Source organism: Balaenoptera physalus (assembly GCF_965194825.1).
Source record: "Balaenoptera physalus genome assembly, chromosome: 9".
NCBI classification, from domain to species: Eukaryota; Metazoa; Chordata; class Mammalia; order Artiodactyla; family Balaenopteridae; genus Balaenoptera; species Balaenoptera physalus.
The window spans coordinates 92132018-92146405 of NC_138888.1; the positions used below are offsets into that span (position 1 = coordinate 92132018).

Here is a 14388-nt window from a genome sequence, read left to right on the forward strand (position 1 = left end):
ATGTTCAGAAAAATAATATAAAATAAATCTAAAATACTTTCATGTTCAAGTGTCAAGAAAAATATCACAGGAAATTAAGATATAAGTGCTTCACAAGATCCAGATTTGAAAATGAAATGTGAAATCTGGAAATATTACTGTAAATGTCTCTTTTTGGTGTGCATGGAGAAAATATTATTTTGGGAAACCGTGAAAGCCAACTGACTTAAATTACAGAATATTTTATATCTGAAGTAGCAGTTCTGTGGACTTTTCCTTTGTATCTCAATTTTTGGTCAAGATAAATCTCAGCATAAGATTACTTTTGATACCTAAATATAAGACATGACACCATAAAACTCCTAGAAGAGAACACAGGCAAAACATTCTCTGACATAAATTGTAGCAATATTTTTTAGATCAGTCTCCCAAGGCAAAAGAAATAAAAGCAAAAATAAACAAATGGGACCTAATCAAACTTAAAAGCTTTTGCACAGCAAAGGAAACCATCAACAAAACAAAAAGACAACCTACGGAATGGGAGAGGATATTTGCAAACGATGCAACAAACAAGGGATTATTATCCAAAATATACAAACAGCTCATACAACTCAATATCAAAAAAACAAACAACCCAATCAAAAATGGACAGAAGACCTAAATAGACATTTCTCCAAAGAAGACATACAGATGGCCAACAGGAACATGAAAAGATGCTTAACATCGCTGATTATTAGAGAAATGCAAATCAAAACCACAATGAGGTGTCACTTCACTCTGGTCAGAATGGCTATAATCAAAATGTCTACAAATAATAAATGCTGGAGAGGGTGTGGAGAAAAGGAAACCCTCCTACACTGTTGGTGGGAATGTAAATTGGTGCAGCCACTATGGAAAACAGTATAGAGGTTCCTTAAAAAAATAAAAATAGAGCTACCATATAATCCAGCAATCCAGGGTATATATCCAGAAAAAAATGAAGACTCTAATTCAAAAAGATACATGCACCCTAATATCATAGCAACATTACTTACAATAGCCAAGACATGGAAACAACCCAAGTGCCCATCAACAGATGCTTGGCTTAAGAAGATGTGAGATAGATAGATAGATAGATATAGATATATATATATATATATATATATACACACACACACACACACACACACACACACAATGGAGTATTACTCCCATAAAAAAGAATGAAGTGTTGCCATTTGCAGCAACATGGATGGACCTAGGGAATATTAATGCTCAATGAAGTAAGTTAGACAGAAAAGACAAAAATCATATGATATCAATTACACGTGGTATCTAAAAAATAATACAAATGAATCTATATACAAAACAGACTCACAGACATAGAAAACAAACTTATGGTTACCAAAGGGGAAAGGGAAGGCAGGGAGGGACAAATTAGGAGTATGGGGTTAACAGATACACACTACTATACATAAAATAGATAAGCAACAAAGATTTACTGTATAGCACAGGGAATTATACCCAATATCTTGTAATAACTTACAATAGAATATAATCTGCAAAAGAAAATCACTATGCTGTACACCTAAAACTAACACAATACTGTCAATCAACTATATTTCAATTTAAAAAATATTACTTTCGATTTTAACCAGGAATTCCAGCTACCCAGCAGCTGCTGCATCCATATGTGCTATTTCTGTGTTTATGCTAAAGTCACCTGCATCAGAACTCAGCACCTTTCAAGTTGCTCTAAGAATCCAGTCTCACACTATCAGCTCTAAGCAGTGTACGATTTACTGAAGATTTCACGTGGGAGACGGGGGATGACCTTAATATTGTATATTCCTCAGCAAAGTATGTGATCAACCCCTGTCAGTTCTCAGAAGTGTTCTTTTGGTGGTGTGGCCACCAGCATAAAAGTCCTTTGATTTGCATTTCCCTGATGATTAGCGATGCTGAGTACCTTCTTTATGTGCCTGTTGGCCATATGCATGTCCTCTTTGGATATCTTGATACTGGTAAATTTATGCTTTCTTCCTTTATGTTCATCAAATTAAGTAATTTTTTGTACACTTGATATTCTGAATGATACTTTTTAAAGAATTAGTATTTTATTGTCTTCTTATAAAGAGTGTGTTCTAGCAAACATATTACCTTGAACTTGTAGAGGATAGATCTTTTGTGTTTTTCTTAGTTTTAGGATGAATCCCTTAGTCCTGACATGTTTTGTTCCTACAATGTAATCACGATGGGACTTAAATAGAAAGTCACGGTTCAAGGCTCTCTAACAATGCAGGACTCAACCCCAAACTCCAGTCTTTATTCTGCCTTTTCAGCCTTTTTAAAAAAAATTTTTATTTTATATTGGAGCATAGCTGATTAACAATGTTGTGTAAGTTTCAGGTGTACAGCAAAGGGATTCAGTTATACATATACATGTATCTATTCTTTTTCAGATTCTTTTCCCATTTAGGTTATTACAGAGTATTGCTTTTCACTGGGTTCCTTGAAGTTCCCTCCATCCCCACAAATACACTTACAGTTCAGCCAAGGCTTTCATGGAAATTAAGACACAGACGTCGTCGAGGTCTCCTATTCTGTGGCTCTTTCCTGTTTTGCATATTCCACCTCTATTTCTGGTTTTACTGGAAGCTCTAAAATCCATTCTCGGACAGCTTGAGCCAGAAAACCGTGGCTCTCTTTTTGAGTTCTAGCCAAACTACGCTACATGGGCAGCGGACTTTGCTCAGGAGTAAAGCTCTACAAATGTGAATTCACTCAGTACAGTTCTTTTCTTTCAGAAGTATAAGTCTCTCAAGTTTCTGCCTACTATTGATAGTATTTTATCCTGACACTAATATAAAATATTCAAATAAATAAATATAGCATAAATATATTAAATTCAAATAAAATAAATACATTTTATCCATCAGCCTCATTCATTTGAAAAATGAACCCTAGTTACAAAACATATATCTTGTAACTAATTATGGAAAAAAAAGGGAAATTATAGTGCAAGATACTGAAAGGTTTTGTATCCCCTTTTTCAGGGATTTTTTGGGTGGAGATTTTTAAAAATATATCTTTTGCTTTTATAAAAAAAATATTATATAAATGTGACAACTAAACAGAGTTCTAAATAATTCAAAAGATATAACTTATAAAGTATTAGGAAGAATCAAACAGTTGTACAAGCGAGTTTTGAACGTGTTTCCCTTTGAGTCAGACTGTTAAATATTTAACCATGACCAACAAAATTATTTTTGTTGAAAGTTTTTCAAACTCCTGAGGAAGCGTCAGCCAAAAATGCAGAACCTATTTGCCACATAACATTATCTTTGGTCTCAGACTTATTTCTCCTGTTTTGTAAATGCAGTTATTCTTTACGTCCTTCCACATGAGGCTATGATCTCATGTCTTTGATGATATATACGTTGTGCCTTTTCATTGTGTTACCAAGTCCAAGCTCATACTGCTTGCCCCACGACGGGCAAATAAATGGAGACATGAATTGTTGGGACAAGGAATATAGACTTTATTCAGAAAGTCAGCAGATGGAGAACATGGTGGACTCGTGTCCCAAAGAACCGTCTTGCCTGAGTCAGAATTCAGGCTTCTTTTATACTAAAACGAGAGGAAACAAAGTCAAGCATTTCCTGGTTCTGGTCAGCCTTTGGAGGGGATGTGTTCATTTCTTCCTCCCTGCAGTCATTCAAAGGTGGGTCTGGTCAAGATGTTTCCTGTGCTCTGAGCAAAGGTATTTTAGCTTAATGTTCATTACCTGGGAGGCAGGGTTCCCAGAGATGGACCATTATGTATAATTTAAGCTTATAGGCAACATCCCTTTAGTGATTAACTTGTAATAGAATACAAAGTTTCTTCCCTGTTACAACTGCCAGCAACAGAAGAATCATCATCAGAAACATGCACTGAAGGTAAACTCAACAAAAGCATGCTCAGTTTTTCTACATTGTTGTATTTCTACAAGACTATTACCCAAATCTGTAATTCTAGTCTAAGTTAGACCAGAACCACAGAACACCCTTCTAGCCCTATGGTCACACACTCTGTCCTCTCTCCTCTCTTTACATACTTGCGCTAGAAATATATTTCCCACTGACCCTACTCATAGTCTTCAACTAGGAGCTGTGAAGAAAACCCACTACTGATTTAAACACACTTACACTTACAGCAGAAATATTTATATGAACAAATGAATATTAGTACCGAGTCACTTATGAGACACAAAATGTGGAGGGAAGTGACATAGAACCTGGGAATAATGAGTGACCACTTGGACCATAGCTAGGTCTTAAAGAACAAATACTGGTAGGAAGAAGAGCCTGGAATAAAGAAAATAATTAGATGGGGATATTCAGTTGAGCAAAGCAGAGAGGTAGAAAAAGAATGTTGTGTTTAGGGAAAATAAAATGAGTAGATCATCCTGGCTCATTCTACAATCAGGGGGTCCATCGAGAGAAAGGGAGCTACTTCATGATTGAAAATATGCAATGGGGCTGGATTTATATTTTACAAACTTTTTATCCCCCAAAAAAGCAGTTAATAAAGGCAAAGAGAAAATTCCTTTATCATATTGATTATTTTAACAGTTTCTATTTCTGAAAACTGCAGTATTTAGCAGTGATCCTGTTGGAAAATAAATTCAAATTGTATCTTCTCTGAGCAAACATCTTTTGATGACTAAGCTGAACTCTGACTTTGTGTGGGCTTCTTGTTGATTGCCATTTTTAACTGAGAGTCAGTTCAGAAACAGGAGTTTTATTTTCACAGCACAGATTACACAGGATGCTTCACAAAATCAATCCAGTTGACCAGGCTCTCTTAAAATGAATCCTAGGAATCAGCAAATGATGGGCAGGCAGGCCTTCCCCAAGAGGCAATATTTTTTCTGTATTTTGACAGAATATATGGTGAATGGATGAAAGGATGGATGTCTCAGAGGAAGTTTAAAGATAGCTCTTAGGACATAAGATAAAGCCATTTATGGGACCACAGAGTCAACAAAGTTGTAATTTGTTGTAACCTGAACTAAGACATACAATATCAAGGATGTATAGAAACGTTTAAATAATTTCAAAAAATAATTTGCTCTTACATCAATTTACTGTAACTTGAATATTCTCGTTAGAATATTCAGTGTTAACATAATAGGCTTAGTAGATTTAACGTTCATACCAAAAGAGAAGATAAAGTGTTCATATTTTAAAAATTCAGTAATTCAACCCCTTTAAACAAATACTTATTAAGCACCTGTGTTGTATAAGCAACTGTTTTTTTTTGTTGTTGTTGTTCTGTAGATAAACAAAGATGGAAAACAAACTGTTTGTGTTCTCAAGAAATTTACAATCTAATGATGGGGGTCGAATGCCCAGAATGCTGGAAGACAGGCAGAAAGTGGTAAGTGCCATAAGAGGGCAAATGAAACATTATGGGATCACAAACAGTAGTAAAAGTAGCAGTAGGGGGGGAATTGTGAAGAAAGAGCAGGGAAGAAAAATTTTTTTGCTCTGGGCCAGGCTCTGTGCTAAACATTATATGCACATTACTCCATTTAATCTTAATAATTTTATGCCTTAAATACTACTGCTACATCAATTTTTTTTTTTTTTTTTTTTTTAATGAAGAACCTGAGGCCTAGTGAGATTAAGTAACAAACTCCTACAACTGGAAAGCTCACATACTCAGATTTTTCTGACTTTCAGTGTCCTCTTAAACCTGCACTATACTGCCTCCTAGGGGAAAGTTGCACAGACATGGTATAATTATAACTCCCTTACATGAGGTGAAGATGAGGATAAGGGTATTCTGGAAAGTCACACATATGAAAGAGAAGAGAACAAGGTTTGTCCAGGAAATGCTAACAGTATAACAAACTCATAGTGTCAGGTGTATAATATTGGGTAAGATGTATAATGTATATGCTTTATATACAGTGTTAAGTAAAGACTAGACTGGCAGAGCCTTGGTTCCCAGGAAAGTAGCTTGGACTTGACCAAGGGCATTGAGACTCCTTTCATATGGAAATAACAGTATTTGAATTACCTTTTTTTTTTATATATATTTTCAAAATTGTAATTAGGTATTACCAAATAAAGTAATAAACAACTCTTAACTTGGAGTGCAAAATGAAAGAACCTTATTATTTTAAAGGTGCAAAAGCAAGAAAATATGACATAAACTTATCCATTTTTAAATAGTCGTCTGTGAGATGGGTAAATGCCATTTAAAAACATTTTCAATAGAAAAATGATTTATAAATGAGTTTTCAGAAGATCAAAAAAATCAATGTTTAATACCAACTTTAACTATAAATAAAAAGAATATTGTCATCTCTCCTGTTTTTGCTTCAACATTTATGTCTTCTGCTCTTTGCCTTTTGGAAAAAATATTGCATTGTAAGGCTGCCGTCTTTTTGGACGAGGACAAGGATCAAGATCTTCTTTAGGGGGCTTTCCTGGTGGCGCAGTGGTTGAGAATCTGCCTGCCAATGCAGGGCACACGGGTTCGAACCCTGGGCTGGGAAGATCCCACATGCCGCAGAGCAGCTGGGCCCGTGAGCCACAACTACTGAGCCTGCGCGTCTGGAGCCTGTGCTCCGCAACAAGAGAGGCCGCGAGCCCGCGCACCGCGATGAAGAGTGGCCCCCACTTGCCGCAACTAGAGAAAGCCCTCGCACAGAAACGAAGACCCAACACAGCCAAACATAAATAAATAAATAAATAAATAAACTCCAATCTCTTAAAAAAAAAAAAAAAGATCTTCTTTAATGTAACCTCTTTCCATACAAGTCTGAGTGGAAGGAAAACCAACTTCCCAGAAATTCTCTGGTGTGTTGGGTGGAATGTAGTGAAATCGGTGTCTTGAGCAGGAAGCCAACTTCTTTTCTCTTCTGCTGGAAAATCTGCATAATAAATTTTACATTCCTTACATGTGTGTCCAAGCAATTTTCTTCTTTCTTCTTTTTTCCGAACCACCTCAATATGAGGAAAAGTTTGTAAGCTAGTCTCTCTTTCATCATCTTTAAAATATGGCTCCACAAACGCTTTCTGTTTGACTTTATCTTGTTTATCACCAGGAGAGTTTGGGGATTTTTTTTGTAGCAGTTGCCAACTCCTTCTCTTCATCTGCTACTTAGGGGAAGCTATCCACCAAACAGGATTCATATTCTTCATGTGTAGTCTGATCAAACATATCTTCCAAGCTATCTTTCATTTTTCTTTCTCCATCTGGACTTTTTTCTCCCTTCTGCTCTTGATTCTTCATATTTAAAAGCATAGTTTCACTAACCAACGTACAGCCCATGTCCACTGTCTCTCCTCCTGCTAATCTTGACTGACTGCCATCCTTTGCATCTACTACAGTAATATCCATTTTATACTGAGAAAGATTTACTCCTGGATCTATACTCCACTGGATGTTTTCAAAGGATACATCTTGGTTGTTCTGTAGAGACTTTGTTTTAACAATTCTACATGGATTTAACTGAAGAACTGATGCAAGTTCACATGCTCCATGGACTGACCTGGTTTTTATTTTTATAGGCTCACGAGAACCAGCACCCTTCATGTCATCAAAAAGATTCTCTGTCTCCAAACTTTCACGTGGACGTAGAGGGATTTTAAAGATAGAATTTTCTTCCTTTATTTGTAACAGTGCTTTATTATCCGGAGATTTACTCAAGGATGGGAGGAGGGACTCCTGTAAACTGCTGGGCTCTTCTGGGGAATCTTTGGTTAATCCACAGCTCCCACTCAAGGCCTTAACGGCCTGAGGAAGAGCCCTTTGGAACAGGCTTCAAAACCTCATAGAGAGTCACTTGCCTAAATCCAGTTTTAGAGTTCTCACTTCCTTGGCTTTTCTCTTGTCGCTGAATAGCTGAAAATCGATCAGACAGATCCAGAGGTTTATCCATCACATAGTCTCCATTCATGTAAGAATGACTATCCAGTGGAAAAGGAAAAGCATTTTCTTTATCAAAGGAGGCTTGGGGGCAACTTACTTCATTTTCACTTTCTTCCTTGATTTTCTTCCTTTTGGTTCGGCCTCCCAGTGGTTTCAGGGGTACCACATGTTTATCTTTATCAGTAACAGTATCTTTAATGTGATCAATACTATCCTGTTCACTTAGGGGTTCACTTGTATTTTTATTTATAAGCATCTGCTTATTAGAAGATGACTGGTTTGTGATCTTGTTCACTTCAGACCCAAGATTATGATGTGTGAAAAGGGCACCATCTTCAGATTTTCACCTAGGTTTCTCTGATCTAGAATTAGAAGTGTTGCTGAAAGACATTGTTTTCAGATGGTTTTTCTTCCCAGTCTCTAAAAGAGAAGGGGACAAACTTGTATTCAAACCTAAACTATTTTTCACATTAGAGGTAGCTCCAAATACAGGAGATGATACCCAAGTAGTCAATTCTTCTTGAGGAGGAGGCTTTGAATTAGAATCTGAAGATCTTAAACTATCTTCACAATTTCTTCTAGATTCCTCAAAAAGTTTTTTGTGATCTCCTTCCAGACAGTGGTAGAGCTCATCACCAAGTGGGCTCCTAGGGCCTCGAGATTCAGATTCACCTTGAACACTAAGTCCAAGTGTTTCAGCAACAACTGTAGCTAAATTATCAAGAGGATAACTGCTTTTTCCATGTGTATTAGCCACTGGAGCTTGACTCCGATCACAAGTGTCAGCCACTAGAATTTCACGTTCATTATGTTTATGTTGTGGATGAGGTGAAGACTTTGGTACTTTCCTCCATTCACGTGCACACCCAGAGTGCTTCAGTTTAGTATGTGTTTGTTCTACATGTCGGATGTGGAGGTTCTCCTTCCTTCGCAGCCAGTTAGTGCCAGAAAATGAAAAGGGTGTTATTGGTGAATCTGGAATAACATCTTCCTCAGATTCAAGATCGGCTGCTTGATGTGGTTGATCATTCTCAGTTTTCTGCAGCAGCTGTTCAGAAAGCTTTTTATTTTCTTCCTGTAGAGTATTCTTTTCATTCATAAGCTCTGTGATAAGTTTAAGATTCTGCTGTCGAATATTTTCAAACTCTTGCTGTTTCTTCCGCATATGCTCTTCAGTTACTGCACAGCGATCACGTAATCCTGCTCTTAATCGGTCTTCTAAAATTTTAATGGTTTCATGAAGGACTTTCTGTTGCTCTCTCAGCTGTTGATTTTTGGTGAAGAATTCTTCTAGTCTTTGTGCATCTAAAATTCATTCCTTTTTCAGTTTGGTTACTTTTACTTGTAGACCTTGTACTTCTTTATCATGATACTCCTTTAGTTTTGTCCAAAGATCCTTAAAATCATCAGATACATCTGCAGAACTAGGGCTCCCACAACTGCTTCCTGAGACGTTCATCTTGCTTAATATGCTCACACTTCTACTGCCTAATGTTTTCTGACCTTTTCTGTTACATTATACAGGTCTCAAGTTGTCTTTGGCCAGTTCAAATACGGCTTGCAAGATTGCCTCGAGATTCTCGAAAGCCCCATCAGGAAAGCGAGCACGCTATGGGGCAGGGAGGAGACGGCCGTTCGCTTTTCTCCTTGTTCCCTCACCAATCTACCAAACCTCCCGCAGCCAAGCCGCCCCCTCGGGGCAGCCCGCGGTTACCGGGGCTGGGGGAGGGCCCGAGGGCCCTGAATTACCTTTCTGATGATTTTAAGTAAATTAGTATCTCCCCTTTTTCTAGATCTCATATCCACATTTCCTTATGGTAATTACAGCATGTCAGAATGTCTTAAAACAACAAGTCTTTTCAAATTTCCCAACAATGGACTTGATAAACAGAAAAAAATGAACATAACAAAGAAATCACCATAGTATTCAATTGAGTCCTCAGCCAGTGATTCATATATGTAATCTGTCAAACATAGCTCATTCTATGTGAAAAAAATCTTTCCTATAAGAAATTTTTAAAAAAATCCCCAATGCCTTCCACAGTAGCACAGTTCATCTTTTGTTTGTGCAAATGTATAACTGATCTGCTTTCCTAAGCCTATAAAATGTATTCTTCTTTCCAGATGTGGGTGGTTGAACCATCAATCATTAAGTAATTTGTTAGTTTCTCTGTAGAAGTTCTATCAGCACCTGGTACTCTAACAGATGCTGGTATAGCAATAATGTAATGAGATTGGTGATGCTCCAAGTTTGGTGTTTACTTTTCTTTGAGGAATCATAATGGAGAACAGGAATGTCACAGTTTTCTGGCTGATTAAGCACCAAACAGTCCTGCCCTTTGCCTGGGTTGTAGCATTTTCCAGCATCTTAACGTGGCTTGATGTTTACTTACACGTACTTGATAGGATTGTCTCTTTCCTATCAGTCTGCCTTTGAGAATCACTGAATCTGAATTCTATGTGACTTCTGAACTCATCTCGGTCCAACTCCATCACGTTAGAGATGAGCAATCTGATGTCCGGAAAGATGAAATGACTGACAGTAATCTTTCAGTCGGTCAGTGCTCACGTAGGATGTGAACCCGGGCTCTCAGTCACACTGTTACACTTCTCATTCCGTCCTTTCGCCCTTCTTGAAGCTCAGGTCATGGTCTCATGATCAAGTATAATACTTGATAACTAATGAAGGTTTGTTGTTGAATGTATGAATTAGGTAAACCAAAAATAACTTATTTTGCCCTCAAATTTTTTTGAAAAATTTCAACTTTCAGTGAATTTGTAAGACATGTAAAATAAATATACATAACACCTTTTACCTAGGATCATCAATTCTTAATAATTTGTCACATTTTCTTTCTTTTTTCCTTCCTTCCCCCTTCTTGCCTTTCTTCCCTCCTTCCTTCCTTCCTTCCTTCTTTCCTCCCTCTCTCTTTCTAGACATATATATATATATACATATGTATACACACACATATATATGAGACATACATATATACACACAATGTGCATACGTACACATACACATACACATGTGTATATACATATATATTCATAAATTCACATCAAATTCTTTATTGTGTATCTCCTCCCCCCATTATCCAAAATTACCATAATACAATTATCACACTCAGGAAATTTAAATTGATACACTATTGTCTAATTTATAGTCAGTATTCAAATATCCACTTTTATTCTAGTAATGTATCTTATAGCTATTTCTTTTTCCTTCCAATTCCTGATCCAACCAAGGATCAAAATTGCTTTAGTTATCATTCTCTTTAGCCCTTTTACACCTAGTAGAGTTCTACATTTTTTTAAAAGTCCATGACATGGACATTTTTGAAGACTCTAGACCATTTTTTTTGTTGTTTGGATTTGTCTGACTTTTCCTTATGATTAGAATCAGGTTAAAGCTTTTTGGCAAGAAACTGCCAAAGTGATATTACATCTTTCTTAGCACATTAATTCAAGTAACACACGATGTCAACATAACCCATCATTGTTGATGTTAAATCAATCACCTAGTTAAGGTGATGTCTAGTTGATAAGAGCCTTTTAAGCAGTTAAATATTATCTGGATTCTAACTTTGTCATATAGTACCTACCAGATTGTCTATACATTTCAATTTTTATGTTCTGTAAATTTTAAAAATTAAAAATATTGGTTACATAGTAAAAAAATTATTTTTAGCCTCAAGACTAATTTTTTATATTTTCATCTCCTTTCTCTATACCTATGTTTAATATATTCTGAAGTTTGGAATTCATTATTTGCATGCTTCTGCTTTCTGATGACAGATTTTTCAGCACTTTAAATATGGTTTTATTTGCTGTTATAGAAGAAAGCGTGTCCTTTACACAGTTATTTATTTGAGTAGAATCATCATTTCTACTAACCCAATAAATCAAACATCACTAAAGATCTTGACCATGGCTGTAGTCATGACATATTAAGCTTTTCAGCCTACTAATAACCTCATAAATTTAATATGCAGAATATACACAATGAAGTAACTTGTGTTCTGTTAATATTGCATTAAACATCTAGCAATTAGGGGGCTTCCCTGGTGGCGCAGTGGTTGAGAGTCTGCCTGCCAATGCAGGGCACACGGGTTCGAGCCCTGGTCTGGGAAGATCCCACATGCCGCGGAGCAACTAGGCCCGTGAGCCACAATTGCTGAGCCTGCGCGTCTGGAGCCTGTGCTCCACAACAATAAAGGCTGCGATAGTGAGAGGCCCGCGCACCGCGATGAAGAGTGGCCCCCACTTGCCGCAACTAGAGAAAGCCCTCGCACAGAAACGAAGACCCAACACAGCCAAAAATAAATAAATAAGTAAATAAACATCTAGCAATTAATTAATAACATTATGTTAACATTATGTTCAACTGTGTGATTCCAATTAACAATTAGCATAGGCATTAAAAACACCAATAATTACTTTTTTACAGAGTACAAAAACAAACACTTTGACATCTTCTGAAGTATTTGCCATATGAAATTAATTATCTCTCATCAGTGTTTTATTTTGACCTGTACTTAGTCTAACTAAATTATTTTCACTTGAATCTGATAACTTGAAGTTTTCATAAAAGATAACAATTTGATGTTACTTGTAACCTCATTCAAATACCATGTTGCCTTGGATAACCTTGTTTGCCAGTGTTTAATTAGGAGTACCCAGCATCATTTTGACAAAAGAAAGCTATTCCAAGAAAGAAAGCATCCCTAAGGCCTTGGTGTTTCTTTTGCATCACACTAATTCTCTTGCCAAGTTGGCTATCCTTCATTCAGGCCGCTTGCCATTGTACATTCCATGTGTCAGCCTGAATCCGTCTCTTCAACACTGGCAAGTTTTTCTTGATCTCAGAGATTGATCAAGGTTTTCACATAGGAAAAGAAATCAATATTTTTTTCAGCGTTATTTTTTCTTTTTTAGTAAAATCTGGAACTCTAAAAGAATTTATTTGTCAGCAAATTATAATCAACTCTGTCTCTGTGCTTTGACAAAAAAAAAGTGCTATACCTGGATTGCTTTTTCCTGAGGTTTCCAAGTAAAAATTGCTGCCAGATACCTTTTTTTTTTGCTAGCTTCCATCATACTACTTGCTAATATACCTCATTGAAGAAAGGGCATTAAGTGAGACCATATGGGAAGCCATTCACTGCTCCATGTTTCTTGTAATGCACGCAGGTATCACTGCAGGTACAATATTGTCCCTAATAGTCACATTTAAGCACGGCCACCAGGGATGCTCTTCCTATGGATGAATCACCATGAAAACTTCTTAACAGCCCTGTCAATTTCTAATAAACTGTTTCTAAAATGTAATGTTCTCATGTGGTGTAACCCCATAACAGAATGGAAACAGGCTTAGAGAAATTGAATTTCATGATTTGGAAGGCTTATTTAGTGTAATGTTTCTTAAACCTGAAAGATAATCAGAATCATCTGTGGAGCTCTTTTGAAATACAGATTATCCAACTGCAGACCTACTGAATCAGAATCTCCAGGAACCTGTGTTTAATTTGTAAAATTTGTTCAGCCTTCTAAGTAGGTTAGGAATGGCATAAGGTCTAGCTCAATATGCACAACCTTTTTTCACATCATCCCTCACATGGGAAGTTACCGTATTAATATGGCACACTTGGATAAAGGGCTGGGACGTCCCCAGAGGAGCTCCAGGGTCCAACCAGTTGCACCCAGGCTGGAAGAAACAGTATATCGGCACATCTATAACACATCTTTGGGTCATTGATATATTCTAACAACCCAGATTAGCTAACAGGAAAACCTAGGAGTAGAAAATAATCTAGAGTGGGCTCACTCCCAGAACAGTGTGATCTTTCAACTCTTCCACTGTTTCTCTGTTTTAAGACAGAATGATATTCAAAGGATTCAAAGAGAAATTTGTAGCATATGAAGAAAGTTAGGAAAGTGTACTCCTTAGAATTCTTCCTTTTAACAATGACAGAAACACAGCTCACATTTGAAAAATTAAAAAAATATATATATATCTCCAATCTCCTCCATATCTGAATTCTGCTTTCCACTTAAGAGTTTCATTTTCAAACAGTCTCTCTCTACATTATCTCAAGAGGGCCACTGACAGCTCTCAATGGGACGAGAGCAGGGATGTGGGAGAGAAATGTGATGCTCATAGTAGAGACGCTAGGTACACCACTATATGTTTATGCTGAATAGAGAATATGTTATTGCTCAGAGCCATGTGGCTGATAAGGAAAGAAGGAAAGAGCAAAGCTGTCGTAAATGTTCTAGGTACAAAATGGGTTGGGATCCTACAGCAGTGGTTGCCTAGGGAATGTTTCTTGCTCAGAAGATTTAGACCCTCCTAACTCAACAAAAACCTCAGGATATCTGCAAGAGTAGGTTAAATCTATAAGAATATTACTTTAAATTAATCTGTGCTTTAAATTTTTATTTATTTCATATAATAGTTATCACTGTTTTTTTTTTAAATAAAACATTTTTGCTATACAA

The 14388-nt window shown here is 36.7% G+C and overlaps 1 pseudogene across 1 annotated transcript; it reads right to left on the minus strand.

Moving 5' to 3' along the window:
• Positions 1-1130: 1130 nt before the first annotated feature.
• LOC309666656 (DNA endonuclease RBBP8-like) lies at positions 1131-11935 on the minus strand (annotated as a pseudogene). Its single transcript has 2 exons — positions 6759-11935; positions 1131-6439 (listed from the first exon to the last, which is right to left on the minus strand). The product of its transcript is annotated as a DNA endonuclease RBBP8-like (transcript).
• Between the last annotated feature and the right edge of the window lie 2453 nt (positions 11936-14388).